The 15,661-nt window shown below is 39.8% G+C and overlaps 1 protein-coding gene across 3 annotated transcripts in view; it reads left to right on the top strand.

Annotated features, from left to right (window-relative positions):
• Positions 1-15,661, top strand: part of CHRM3 (cholinergic receptor muscarinic 3) — a 476,047-nt gene that overhangs the window by 284,370 nt on the left and 176,016 nt on the right. Inside the window, exon 1 of one of the 3 annotated variants that reach the window (XM_025850784.2) lies at positions 4,693-4,807. The exons of the other annotated variants lie outside the window; for them this stretch is intronic. The gene's annotated coding sequence lies outside the window, so the exon portion shown is untranslated. Of the gene's footprint in view, positions 1-4,692; positions 4,808-15,661 lie in introns of those variants that run through there. 3 annotated transcript variants of the gene reach the window in all.

The following is a 15,661-nucleotide window of genomic DNA, read 5'->3' as shown; positions in this document are numbered from 1 at the left end:
AACTAAAGCTAAGATGACCATGTGTCCCAGTTATCTGGAGACCTGAGCCATTTACCTGTGTTATTTTGGCATACTTGTTAATATTACCATCTTTCACTGACAAATACGCCCCAGCTTGCATAATAAATTATATTGCTACCTTGTTTGAGCATACATAATGACTGAGCATAAAACTAGGAAAATGTATATAGCTCTTTATGATTTTAAACCTTATCTTTAGGCGAGACATACTGTGAAGACAACAAATTGCTCTTGTATCATTTGAGTAACTCATCTGTCTGTGCCTCCCCACACGATGTTTACTAAATCAGGTTATGTCTCTGTCAGAGCCTTCATTTCCTGCATTTGAACAGCTCTATGCTTGTCTGCAGGAAATCTAGTGTTCTCCCAGTTTCCCCACCTGAAGAAATCCTGGAAGTTCCCAGGATCCGCATTCATGCATTCAGTAAATATTCACAGGACTAGTGCAGCTAGCATGACATGAACTGCCGGTTGAGCACTTGTTGTTGTTTTTAAGGTTTTGTTGGTTTTTTTTAGGATTTTATTTATTTATTCAGAGAAAGATAGAGAAGGGACTTGATTCCGTACTGAGCTTGGAGCCCGACGCGGGGCTTGATCTCACGACCCTGAGGTCATGACCTGAGCAGAACTCAAGAGTCAGATGCTTAACTGACTGAGCCACCCAACCACCCCCTTGAGTGCACACTCGTGAGCAAGAAGGGACAGTCTTGGCCTTCAGAGAGGTCACTGTCTAAAGAGAGAAACAGATACTAACTACTGTATTGAATAAATGTGTAGGGATCAGGCTAGGAAAGAACACAAATGAATGGTCCCTGAAAAGGACCCTGAGAAGAAGTGACGAGAGGCAGAGGAGAAATTCAAGACACGGTGATATCCTGGAAGCCAAAGCAAGAGAATTATAAGGATGGAGCTGCCCACAGGATCAGATTAAGTTGGTAATAACTGCAAAGTAGCCATTAGATTTATCAACTAGGAGGTTACTGATTACCTCGGAAATACCAACTTCAGTGAAGAACTGGTAAGAATTAAAGACATTATTTAAATTGGTTAGGAGGGAATGATTGACTGAGTACACACTGCATTTTTAAGTAGGACATAAAAGGAAGGAGAGAGGGTAACATAATCAAAAGGGGACATAGACTAGACGTAAAGATTTTTTTGGTCTGTGTTTTTGTTTCTTTTGAGTGGGGCTTATGCGCAGTGGTGTCCTGATGAACCAGCTGGGTTGATAGCCACACCCCCGATCTGTAGCTTTGGCCCATTGCCCTGGGGTCAGTGCTCCCACCATGGCTGACATCAAGTTGTCAGTGTGATATTACTGATGCAGATACTAGAAGAAACACAGAACCAGCCACCAGCTCCAGCACAGCACCTGGTAGAAGCCAGCTCCATGGGAGTGGCTAAAGGTTTGTTTACGGAATGAAATACCTCATAGAGCAGGTAAAGAGGAAGAGGGTAGAGTCAAGAATAAAGGTGGAAAGATCAATGTTAGACAAGAGAAAAGATATTTCTTCTGATGAGCTGAGAGGCCAAGAACTGGGTTAGGATAAATTCAGAGAGAGGAAAGGGAGTTGAAAGAGTTATCATTTTGTTGGGCTCCTTTATCTGTAAAATGAAATCAGGAAATGAAGGCTTTGCTGACAATGAGGAAATTACGGTTGGTATATATTCCTGGATTGGAAGGAATAGTCAAAATTTGGAGGAAAGCTGGATGTGGTCAGATAGTTGGGAAGTGTTGGGATTCCACCAATCCTGAGGATCAGAGCTCTGTACCAGTACCATTCTGCAGAGCCATATGGATTTTTCCAAAACTTACAAGTATATGAACACAGAAATAAAGCAATTGCATTGTTCTTGGGTTGAAATTTTGCAGGAGGATGTGGGGGGAGAACAAGAATTCAGGGAATCAGTGGGTACCGGCAAGGCTATCACGTCTACAATAAAGAGTGAGAACAAAAATTAGAGCCAAAGGGAGTTTTTAGACTGAAAGAAAATACTGCCTCTAAGAGATTCAAAGTCTTAATGGGGTAGAACAGATGTAATTGAAATACAGAACTGAGAGATGAAACATGGAGAGGGTGCGCACTGGAGAATATCTCAGAGTCAACACGTGTCGTAACCGAGTTGTGCGTGGCTATGAATGTAACTGGCTGAAGCAGAATGAAGGGGTGGGGATCATGACAATGAGTAAGCTAGGGTGTCAGGTAGTCCTTCAAAGGGACATTGAAGTCACCCCAGATCTTGTATTGGATATTAAGACTTTAAACCATGTGTTAAAGTCTTTGTGAGATGTAGGGGGCTTGCTGAGATTGCAGCCATTTGCGGGGAGAAATGGAGTACAGTTGAACAGTGTGCTCCTTAGAAGAGAGCCTGTTTAATAAGAGATTGAAGAAATAGCATTTGTTAAGGTGGTAATGAAGAAAGCTGACGAATGGATCCTCAGATAATAGGATTTTTTTTTTTTAATGAAGAACCTGAACTTTAGGAAATATGAGTGGAGGGGGTTCCTGGGTGGCTCAGCCGGTTAAGCGTCTGCCTTCGGCTCGGGTCATGATCCCAGGGTCCTGGGATCGAGCCCCACATCGGGTTCCCTGCTCAGTGGGGAGGCTGCTTCTCCATTTGCCTCTGCCCCTCCCCACTGTTCATTCTTTCTCTTTCTCTCTCAAATAAATAAAATTCTTAAAAAAAAAAAAAAGGAAAGAAATATAAGTAGGCACAGAGTAGAGCCCAGGTGCGGCTAACAGGGAACGCAGGGAAAGGCAGATCTTTCTGGATATGAGAATGCAGGGAAGGGTTTTGGTTGGTTCCTGTGTGTGTGTGTTTGACTTGGTTGAGGCTTCTCAGTTTGCTTTGATTTTAACCATCCACATAAGCATATTTGAAGAATGCTTGTACAGAAGATAGTTGGGGAGTGACACTTTAGGAAACAATAACTGAATTGTCTTCAGTTCCAGAAAGACATAGGTGTTCTTAATCATGTTCATATGTCTCGCACGAAAATGTTGCTATGATACATCTTCCAAGAAAAGAGAAAGTTGAAGGGTAAGATCTAAGATGAATCATGAGGTTCTCAGAAAGTCTTCTGGATCCATTTCTCAACTGCAAATGCTGGGACCCTGAATAAGGTTGATACACGTGCCAGGTCTGTATGCCTGCTGAGGAAGTCACTTCTGACTTTGGAAGCTGCAGGTGGTATTGACTTTATCATGCTTGCACCAGGGAAAGCGTTGAACAGATTATTTTTGAAAACCCAGAACTTTGCTGGGCATTTCAGTGTCACAGAGGGGAGCTGGAGCCATTTCTTTGCCAGGAATTGAAATATTTTTCTTAACCGACGATTCCGTCACCACTGAAAAATCCTAATACAACACTTAAGAGACCTACACACACATGTTTCTTACTGTGAGTAACTAAATGTGGTTGATGGTTATGATCAATTGGTTAGGGATTAGAATTCCATTTCTTCAGATCTGAGAAAAGACCCATGTCGTAAGGTCCTTGTGTGGCCAAAATTAGGGGTTGAGGTGCTCAGAGCATTTCCTTTCTCAAGGTGGGTTGACCCTTTTATGCTACCCGTCATTTCTGGCTTAAACATTGTCCAGGAAATCCACCTCCCCTGAGCAAAGAGCCAGCTCCCTTGCTTGAGTTTGAGCCTTCCTCCTCAAAATTGGCATTCCTTGAGGCCATGTCCTGAAATGACTCGCCCTGCTCTAGCCAAATGGTAGTAATCTGTGTTTAACTTCAGCAGTTGGTCAAGCGATCTCGTTCTATGTCATGTCAGTGTATATGGTGGTACGGATTTAACAGGATGGGGAGGTTGACTTTTGTACATGTATTTCTACTTCCTTTGAGACATGATTTTGTGTACGGACAAGCAAATGGTATATAGGTGCAGGGGAAAGAGAAGCAACCATCCTATTATTTTGCCAGAACTCTCATATTACCGTACCTAAGAACGCCGAGAAAGAGAACAGTGGATGTTACAACGTTCCTCTCAAATAATAGCAAAGCCTTAATGAACTGTTATATGGACCCACTCAGGATTGAAGTGCAGGTTTCAAGGGTGAAACGTGACAAGTGGTTCATCGAACAGTGCACAGAAGGTAAATTGAAGTGTATATTTTCCAATCACAATAGGAATTTTAAGTGAGTGGAATGGAATAAACCCAGTTTGGAATTCGAAATAAATTCAGCTTGGAATGTGTCTTGGAGACCCAAGGTTTACACAAGAGCTATACAAAACTCTCAGCATGAAACATGACACTAGGTGAAATTTTCCTGGTATCTGAGAACCAGATATGGGTTTCTGAAAGACCAGGGCGCAGACATTTGGTCAAGAGCTCTTTGTTTCTACTTGGGAACGGAAACATAGAAGCTTATTTAATACCCTGGGGCAGAGTAATAGTCTACCTGATAGATGGAGTTGTGTACACTTTCTCAGAAGGCGGTATTTTTGGTTGGGTGTTACCAATAAAATATTTTCATCCTATTTCCATTTTGCTTTCTCCTGACGTCCACTTCAACAGTTCTAAGTAATGTCATAGATCACACGTAGTAAAACTGATTAGAAAAAAAGGAGAAGTGGTTAGAGAAAACTCAAGAGTCAACTTCCAGTAATTCATAAGTAATCACTAGTAGCAATTTACCTACCTTCTTGCCAAAGCTATTTTCTCAAATTATAGGTCCTCATGAGCTAGTAACTTTGCAGGGGAATCATAAAGGGAGAATAGACTCTGTGTGCAAAGCTGAAGAAGCAATTCGTAACTAACTATACATCTTTTCCAAGGTAAGTTCAAGTCCCCAAAAAGACAGAGTCTGCAGAGTTGAAAAACGTCCATATTTCTTAGGAGTTCAGAAATACTGGGTTAGTTGGGACGGCAGGCAGGTGCAAGGTGCAAGACTTGAAAAAAGAAATCATCTGGTGAATGCCCAGGAAAGGGGGAATGCCGACAATAATGGAGAAAATAAAGGGTGCAGGACTGTGGATTAAATGTTTATGCTTAGAGCTCGGGCATTTTGCAAGTGAAATGATGAAGTGGGTGAGCTCCCGGAACGCAGGATATGTTGAATTTACAATCAGGTTTAGTGGATTGCATGTTCTGAGTTTACAGTTGTTTGGAGGGATGGAATTAGTCCCTTGTACTGCATGTCACACTTCTCCACTTTAAACAGGAGCTTGTGAGTATGGGGCCCTCGTTTGCATTCAGGTAAAAACCAAGATAATGCCCTATAATTCCGCAAATATTTGTTTTCCTGGCAGTGACGGACCTGCGTGTTTTACAGTGTCAGGGGCCGTTCTAGAATGTTTACAGTTTCCACTGCGTGGAGCTTTCTGTATATTTATCCCTGGATTAGGCTCAGAGTAAGCTGGTTTTATCAAACCGCTGGGTAATTTTGACCATTTCATCTGGCGATTTTAGTACTGTTGTTGCAGCTGACCTGTGTATGTAGGGAATTACTGGGTCACCAGCTCACGGAAACGCCTTCCGATTATGAACACACTTTCAGCATGTATGCACCGAAGGTAAGCTGGAAAAGAGAATCATACCATCTACTTTAACGCCAGTGTTAGCTAAATAAAAGTGGGATTTCAGGCATGGGCCAGTTGTTTCTTCTTAAATTTAAATAGAAGTGACGCGATTCAGTGTAGAAACAAGAGGTCTTTGAAGAACTGAACATTCAGATGAAGCAACCGTGTCCTTCAAACCACATCCTTCCTGCCGCCTGTGGGAAAGGGGTGGTATTTGTGTTGGGCTCAGAGCACATGCAGAATAGATCTGTGTGTATTTCCATAAATAAAAGGACATTGTGTGTGTATTTGGCACCTGTGATGGCAAGAGCTGTTGATTGCTTCCGAAAGCTTTGTTCCAAGTCCAGGATCAGCAGGATTTTTAAACACTGAACTAGGAACTGGGCACTAAAAATACATACACAGAAGACCTATGACAGCATTAAGTTTTGAAGAGTAGTGCGAGGACTTGCAAACTTTGTTAAAGCTGTGTCATGACACTAATTATGATGGTTCAGGGGAAGGGATTTGACGTGTCGTATATCCAACCTGCAGACTAATGAGCCGTGTTGTAGTAACATTTGGAGTTACTTGTTTGTTGTGAGGATGTCCGGAATATAGAGAATATGACCGTATGCTTTGCGAAAACCAAAAACTTTATCCTACTTATTTTCTTGGCTTGTATTCTTCATATCATGTTCATAAAGCCACTGGCAATTAATGATTCTGTCACTTATTCGGAAGCAAAGTAGCACCCAATCCAAATAAAGTTTAAAATAGAATTAGAAGTTGTATTAAAAATTTGACTTGGATTATTGAAATGAAATAGTAGTGCCCATTTGCCTCCATCTTTCTCAAAGCGTAAATCAAGACCTTTCCATGTTGCAAATAGTTACCAAGTGAACAAACAGCTAAGTGTGAGCATATTTTAAATGCTCCTAATATTTCCAAATGCTTAATCCCAAACCTTAATGGGCTTTGTCTGTGGAGATATGGGAAATTTGAGTGTTTTTTTTTTTCTTTTATGCGACTCTCCAGAGCTTTGACTATAAAATGCATGAAACAGGCATGATTTAAAGAGAAAACAAAGTCCTATGCAATTCATGTTGTAAATCATGGTTGTTGTTAGGTCTCCTTACATATGATCAAAGGGGTCATCTCTTTGAATATAATGAAAATAAAGACAAGTGATACCCCTTAGGTTTATTTGAATGCAGTTTTTTTCTGTGTGAATAAAATTTCCTTCTTTAAACATCTCCGCCAGGGGTGCCTGGGTGGCTCAGTCATTAGCGTCTGCCTTCCACTCAGGTCAGGATCCCAGGGTCCTGGGATGGAGCCCCGCATCGGGCTTTCTGCTCAGCAGGAAGCCTGCTTCTCCCTCTCCCACTCCCCCTGCTTGTGTTCCCTCTCTCACTGTCTCTCTCTCTCTCTCTGTAAAATAAATAAATAAAATCTTTAAAAAAAAAAACTGCCAGAGAGTGATTTTGTTGAGAGGCAGTGTGCATTTTTAAATTTTATTTTTGTTTTATTTACATTTGACTGAAATGGACTTCAGAAGAGCATTTATTTCTTTAAGCAAGGGTCTCCGTACGTTATTATAATATAGAAATTATGCATTACGAAATTTAAAATAATCATAATTTTATTCAAGTTACCCAATTAAAGAAGTACTCAGTTGCAGGATGAGAAATGTGTCAAAAGTTCAAACTCTGTGCGGTGACATGATGCCTATTTCTCAGAAAATGGAGTGTACTTTAGTTCTTAAAACAGACACTGTAAAGGAATTCCTGTCTAATCCTGTGAGTGAAATTCTCTTTAAAGGGAATGCTGAATACAGAAGATGCGATGAGTAGTAGATGGAAAAGAAAGGTCTTCTCCAGTTCCCCCTTGCAAGAGTTGCCTTTCCTACCAGCTCAGAGGGCTCTGCTTAGATCGGAATCCCAGACATTGCAGAACGGGGGAAGAAACACATTTAAATGATAGGCACGGCATTAAAACTTAAGAATGGCATTTTTATTGAATAATTATTAACGTTTCCAGGGCTCCTGAACATTAGAAAGAAAGTGTCAACCCATGGATGATATAAACGCATTTCATTAACAAGCGGGACAAAGTTTCAGACTGAAAGTCACAGTAAGAGTTTATATTTTAATCAAGTACAGAAAAACTCCCCTCCTGATAGATTCAAAAGAATGAAAAAGATCTCTTACCTACTGTCAGCCCAAATGAAGAACATTTCATTGAAATGGTTCCTACATTGAAAACTCATCATGGGATAATCAGTATGTATTATCCCTCTATAGTATGGTAAATAGAAAACAAGAAGTGTTAAGGGTATAATCTGGGTGGGAATTGTATACATTCATGTGTGTCACATGTTCTTGTGAAACAATTGGAGAAAAATACAAACAAGACCAAAAAATACACATAACAGTGGAGCATGAAAAAATAAATATTGCAGGAGGTGAGGGAGGGAAACAGAGTTGATATGGGGAATTTCCAAGACAATGAATTTTACAACAGACTTTAAAAATGCGAAAAATGGGTTTCCTCAACAAAGGGTTGGGAAATACAGTCCAGACCATGAAATCCTAGAAAAAAGTGAAAAATAGTTACTTTCCCAATTCACATTCAGGTTTTAGTTCGAGGGACAAGTGTTTAGATACAGTTCAACATTTTTTATCTTTTCCTGCATAAATCATTCCATTTCTTTAATGTTCTAGCCAAAACCTGTGAAGCCATGAACCACTTGGTTTTTGCCAGGAGATTTATAAAGAGGCACTCTCCTGGAAAATTCTAATAGGATCAACTGAAACCAGTTTTCTTCCACTCTTGTGAAATGCACCTTTGCCTCAGTCAGGTTGACTGGACAGCTAACAAAACAAAAAGAACCTGGTGGCCATGTTTCTTGGTGCCTATTGGCGATACACGCCTAACCACTCATATGCACCTAACCACTCATATGCACCCAGTTAGTTCACGAACAGAATTATAGCTCCCTGCCCTCCCACCCTTGGTTTAAGTATTATTTTTACTGACTTACGCAGTCTTTCCTCTTACAGTTTAATAGTAAAAAGGACACAGTAAAATCTGAAGACTTAGATTCTAGTCTTCTTGTCTTTGCCTACTGGATTTGTGACTCTGGTCAAGTCATTTAACCAACCTTCATTTTAGTGTTTCTTCATTGAGCTCTTACTCATTAAGCACATTGTCTGCAATGCGAGTATCTTAGAATTAAGAATCTTCAGTACTTCAGTATTTAAAGTAGTAAATATAACTTTGTACAAATAATACACTTAATTTAGAGCTAACCAGGCAAGAGTGGCATTTATGATGATCATTCAAATGAATTCTTTCTTGCCTGGAAAAAACTATGTGCTTATGGCAAGAACATTCACGAACATGATTGTGCTTTATTGAATTGTGTTCAATAAACTGAATGATTGTGCCTTATTTTGACCTTGGCTCCTTAAATGGGAGTATATCCCAGAGTAGTTAGGGAGCAGGTATCACTTTAAGAGATTATAAAAAGTTAAGAGGGAAATAAAAGCCAAACTAAATCTGGCTGATTCTGTTGTCACTGTATAATTTGTTTTGATTAAAGATTGACAGTTCCTTATTGATGCATATATTGTACCTAGATTACCCTCAGAGTTAATGGAGACAAGAATTTACTCAACATCCTGTATCTTCCGTCTCTTACTTCCTCTATGTACCATGTGAAATATTGCTGAGTTGCCATGTCAGTAGCGTCTAAACCTGCTTACATGAGGAAGCGGTCCTTACTTCAGGTTATTTAGCTATATATAAGGCATCATTACTCAGCTAATTTCCGTAAATACCAAATACATAAAGCATTTCCCTTCAGTAAGCATATAACATACAAGTGCCTAAGTGATTTCTTTAGATACTTTATTATGAAGATAAAACTGTTTCTAAAATATAATCGAATCACAGCTTTTCTTTTTCTTTTTTTAAGATTTATTTTAGAGAGAGAGGGAGGGCGGGGAGGGCAGAGGGAGAGGGAAAGAGAGAATCCCAAGCAGACTCCCCCCCCTGAGCACAGAGTCTGACACGGACCTCGATCCTGTGACCCTGAAGACCAGGACCCAAGCCAAAATCAAGGCAGACACCTAACCAACTGAGCCACCCAGGCGCCCCACATAGCTTTTATTTTTAAAAATTTTAATGTATTGTCAGTATTTTTTTGAAAGGTGAATAGTTCCGATTATCTTTAATAGAGATGTTTGTTTTGTTTTGTTTTTACTTGTTTTAGATTGTTATTTTTCAACTTTATCTTTAAAATATATAATGGGTCATGGGGACTAGAAATTCAACAATTGGGCAAATGGTTATCAAGCTCCCCTACCACTGTTACTAAACTATCCTTCTACAACTTGTAGTAATAATAGCTAACATGTATCAAACAATCTGTGTGCGGTTGACATTGTTTGGTATTTCATATGCTGTTTCTCAGTACCCCAATCCTATAAGATCGAAAGTGATTAAATATGATCCCTGTCTTTTGGGGGAAATTGTATGAGATGTTTCTAGACCTAGACTGGCAATTGCTGTGGCCAATGTGACTGACCCAGGCCTATATAACACTTAGCTTCTACTGATTCTAGAACTTAAATATGAGGCCCCAGGGTACAGAACAGTAGCATTTTGCTTCCTTAGAGCACCAGTTCCATTGAGTGCCGTGTTGCAGAGCTCGCCAAAAATCCAGAGGCTTTCACCACGATAAGTTGGGAAGCAAACTCCATTTTATGAATGGGTATATTTTGGCCCTTGGTTGATAGTCGGTGAAGCCAAGCTGTACAATCTCTGTTACTTTCAAATGTGGTTGAAATCGCACAAATCTGGCTTTTCGTCTTTCTGTAAATCAGAATTGGCCCGAGTGAGAAGACTTGTTGGCTGCGTTGTAGATGCTAGAACACTGGAACAGTGTCAGTTTGGCAAGGATGTTGACTTTGGAGGACAGGAATGCATTCTGGTCCTTATAAACCTCCCCTATTTACAGAAGGCTGTCTTGAGCTCCCAGTGGAGCGCGGTGAGCGTGATTCTCTTTAAGAGATAAGACCCATGGCAAAGCCCAGGCAGCACCCCTGTGGGGCTGCATTAGCAAAAGCCATCATTTTTTGTAGCATTCTGCAAATTTTTATTTTTTATTATCACAGTGTGGTCGTGGTTAAGAGTCCACTTAGAATTATGAACTAAGGAGGTTTAAGTCCAGAGTATGCCGTTTATTTCACTATTCATGCTTTGACGTCACTTACCCTAGGTAGACGTTAGTTCCTTTGCCTCCACAATGTGTACACCAGTAGACTTTTCTGAGGATTCACTGAGATTACACATGTCAAATGCATAACACAGTTCCTGGTACAAAGAACCCATTCAACAAATGTTGAATGGCTAATCTGGCATTTTCTCTGCTGAGATGCTCCAAACAGATCTCCAGTAGAGCTCCTTCATCTTCCTCCCCGATCCTCTTGTGTCTCTGTATGCCACATTTCAACTTTTCCCTGAATCCTCTAAGCTAGAATCCCCATTGCTTAACTCTTCCTTCCCTGTCCCCCACACATAACCAGTTACCGAGGCCTGATGATTGTACCAGCTAAATATTCCTCATTCTGCCCTCTTTCCCACATTCTTATGCCAGTGCCATATTTCAGGCCCTTAACACCTCTGGACCTGATTATAAAAGCAGCCAATCACTTATTCTCGTGTGCTGTCATTTTATTTTCTTTTTTAAGATTTTATTTATTTACTTGACAGAGAGAGAGCACAAGCAGGGGCAGAGGCAGAGGGAGAAGCAGGCTCCCCGCTGAGCAGGGAGCCCAATGTGGGACTTGATCCCAGAACCCTGAGATCATGACCTGCGCCAAAGGCAGACATTTAACTGACTGAGCTCCCCAGGCACCCTCTCGTGTGCTGTCTTTGCCGGACATTCCCCTGTCACCCCCTCCGCAGCACGTCCTCCACTGACCCAGTGATCCAGGTGTCGCCCTCCTGGAAATGGAGGGCCTCTTTGATCTAGATGCTGTCTGGCTCTCTAACATAATTTCCTTCCGCAACATGCTTTGCACTTTGGAAGTTACTTAGGAAATGAGTTTTTGCAATTATTTGGCTATTAGAAAAAAATCCAGCTTTATCATTGTCTGGGGAATAAGGACACTATATTTTCTTTGCTTTTGTAGTATTTAATATAAGCTACTTTACCAAATAATTATGCCATTTTTCTAGTACCATTGCAGTGAAATTGAAGCTTGGGAAATGAAGATTAAGTAAGAACCTAAAATCAGTAAATTACTGACCATTTGTTTTCAAAATATTTTAAGTTTGAATGAACATGTTAAGTAGAAATAGCCACACATCAACTAAAACTGAATACACTTCTATCTAAGATGGATGCAGATATACTAGAGTAATTTTTAAACTCTACTAGACTATATATTTTTGTATACTGGAGTAATTCCACTCTATGCAACCTGATGTACTTAATTGTTTCTTGTTATTGGACATACACGTTGTATCTATAGATGTTCATACTTTTTATGTCAGGTGTCTCACTACATAAATAAAGATAATATAGTTGCCTCCATCTAGTATATTTTAAGCTTCTTGACAAGGAAACTCTTACAAGTGTGAATTCCCCCTGTGCTTAGAAAAGACAAAACACTTTGTAACCAATCTGTAAATGCTTGTTGCCTGACTAATAGAGAGTCAGATAATTAATTTTTAATTATTGAACCAAAAATAATGAGAGTTTTGTTGCCTGGCTATATATTTTAGAAAGACTCCTTTCCCTAAAATCTAGCCTAGAATTTGCAAACTCTTTCAAGGAGGGAAAGGTGGATTGGGTTTTTTTCTTTTTAAATGCTGCTAGTTTGAATTCAAATGAGCAAATATGTATCTCAATTATTGAAATGTGCACATTTCCCCTCCTTTAAAATGTATTAAGCAACATCAGAAAATATTACTAAAAACGCTAGTGTAAACATCTTTAAACTCTCATATTCCCATGGTCGAGCACTGGAGTCAGCAAACTACAGCCCTCAGCTAAAATTCACCCCACTGCCTGTTTTGTAAATAAAGTTTTATTGGAACACCAGCCACACTCATTCATTTGCACATTGCTTATGACTGCTTTTGCACTAAAAGGGCAGAGTTGAGTAATTGCAACAGATGCTGCAAACTAGCAGCTCTCAGGCCCTTTAATGAATGTTTGCTAATCCCTGATTTAGCATATTAGCTGTTGCAAACTTTCCTGTCTAGATGTGGTTATATTATGCAATTTGGGTGTATTGTAAGCAGATACATGTTTTATCTATATATCACAAATAATTTTCATATTGGCACTGAACTTTTGAATTAAAAGTGGTGGTAAAGCCATAATACCCATGGAATCAATGTGCTATATTGCTAAACGAGGTTTCATTTATTGGCCATTTAGTTCCTTTCTATTTTCTTATATTTTGGCTAATTCTGATTTACCTTCTTAAAAATATGACTGCCCTATAATTTAAAGTATTATAGTAGCTTCTTTATCTAGAGAGTTCTAACCAAGTGGTTGTACCACATTTGGGAGTACAGAACTCATCTTTATGGTCTCAAAAATTATTTTCCTGATTCTCTACCAGACACATGAGTGTTGTTTAGTGGACAGAACACTTGGATGAAATCAATGGGCAGTAATTCTGTTTTCAGTTGAGTGTAAAATCCTGGACAATCTCTGTCTTGGTATCCCTTCTGTGAAAACAGACATGACAATAAATGTCTTGCTGAGCCAACTACAAGAAGTGATGTGCTGATGAGCTATATGTTGGTGAAGAAATAAGATCAATTTCTTATTTATTATCACAAGGCCTGATAGATAGCAGTGCTTATCAGATATTTATTGTCTAAATTAAGTTGTCTAAATTAGTAATGAGGTAATAGGTAGCCTTCCAAGACCATAGTGAGAAGTGTTGCCTCTAGAGTTAGCAGCCCTGGGTTTGGATACTGGTTTCACCACTCACTACCCCTCTGTCACTTCACACACAGTAATTAAACTCTATGCCACAGGGGCGCCTGGGTGGCTCAATTGGTTTAGTGACTGCCTTCGGCTCAGATCATGATCCTGGAGTCCCGGGATCGAGTCCCACATCGGGCTCCCTGCTCGGCAGGGAGTCTGCTTCTCCCTCTGACCCTCCCCCCTCTCATGCTCTCTCTCTCTCTCTCTCTCTCTTTCATTCTCTCTCTCTAATAAATAAATAAAATCTTTTAAAAGTAAATAAATAAATAAATAAACTCTACGCCACAGTTTCACAGAGCTTAACTACAGTTAAACTCACAGCCACAGTCATCTGTATGAGAAGGATAATAACAGTGCCCACTTCATAGGCCTGTTGTCAGGACCAGATGGTAAAATTCAAATAAATCTCTAACAACACAATTGGCACCATAGGCAGCTCTCAATAAACGCAAGTTATTATCATGTATTAATATAAATCTTAAGTGAAGAAGGATAGCCTATTTTGAAGATAATTCTTCCTGAAAGGTCTTCATCTTCAGTTTGGATATAATTGTTATTCTGAGTAGCCTGCCCCTGAGCCCCCGAAAATGAGTATTAAAATGTTCTCTCATTTCTAAATATCAGTTTCACAATTTCTTTGCCAATGGAACCCTTGAGAGTGAGGCACTCTCTCTGACCTTTTTTGGTATCACCAATTGTTTAAAAGTCTCTATTTAATTTTAAAAAGCTTTTGTGCTACTTTCCCTTGATGCTTATTATAGGTTTGGAATCGCATACTATAAAAAGTATTTGGCTGTATGTGCTTTTATAATGAAAGTAATTTAATTGGGCACTCTGCCTCCACAGATCAGCAAGGGTGAAAATAACTTTTTTAAAGAGAAGTAATACAAAGGGGGAGGGAAATTTAAAAAAAAAAAAAAAAAAACCTTGCCATTTGCTCTCAGCACTGAATCATGCACGCTTCATTAAGGCCAATGGTGAGTCTCCCATGTTGGATATTTGCAAACCTGTTCTCCTGACAGACAAGTTCTCCACATGTGTTCTCCTAGAGTGGACAGCTTATCACCCCACATTGGTTAAGCCTGTGCCTGCCCCAGTTGACGGTACTGGGACAAGGTCCTTAGACACACTACTCCATCAGATACACTTACTATTTTGTCGGGAATTCTTGCTGCCTCTCAGGATGCCTTGTTGAAATTTTCCAAGATTACCCTTATCACTCTAAGAGTACAAGAAAAAAAATACCTTTCTTAAAGAGGGGATATCCCAGCCAGATTAATTTACATAACCTACTTCCTTTTCACGCGCTGTCAGCAGGGTTATAGAGGTAACCACTTCTGCCTATTATCGATAAGGGTTTCCCATAAGTGAAACAAACACTGTGTTTCTCTCAGAACGGACACACACTCCATGTCACCCCCCACTGACAGAAGTTACATTGAACATTAATGGTCAGGGTCATCATATGCCATTTGAATGAGCTTAGGATCTAAGAGAATGAGATCTTAAGGATACTGACAAAAATCCCGAGTTTCTGATTCACGTAACATTAAGATAGACCTATTTCATGGCCAACTCTCTAGGAAAGGAAATAATGGAGATACAATGGTGAGAGGGGAAGCTAGATCTGGAACATGCCACGTTCATCTGTCAGTATTCCTGACCCAGTTTCGCTAAGTGAGTCTTTCAAATCTTTTCATCTTTGTCCCATATTTCATAAGTTCATAAGAGTAGTTCAGTTAAGGATTATGTAGATAAATTGCTTTTCAAAATAATTAAAATAGCACTAACTGACAAGTCCACATATAATGAAGCAACAATGCTATATTCCCTTGTAGTTGACAGTGGCACACATAATGGAGTAACTTAGACCTTTCCCATTAGTATATTCCCAAATCAGAATGGACATTTTTGACACACAGCCTCTGTTTTTCATTTGAATTTTGACTCAAGTGTCTATTAAACCATACATCAAGCAGACAGGGTCTCCACTGTACGCCACACACCGACAGCCCTACGTGCATGCACACTCACATATATCCTTGAAGCCATCACAAGGACTATGGTTATAGATGGAACCAACATGGATTCATTCATTCAGAATATTCTGAGAG

This window comes from Callorhinus ursinus, unplaced genomic scaffold (genome assembly GCF_003265705.2).
Source record: "Callorhinus ursinus isolate GAN/ISIS: 27379988/994484 unplaced genomic scaffold, GSC_fseal_2.0 scaffold32, whole genome shotgun sequence".
Classification (NCBI taxonomy): Eukaryota; Metazoa; Chordata; class Mammalia; order Carnivora; family Otariidae; genus Callorhinus; species Callorhinus ursinus.
This window is presented reverse-complemented; position numbering and strand designations above follow the sequence as displayed.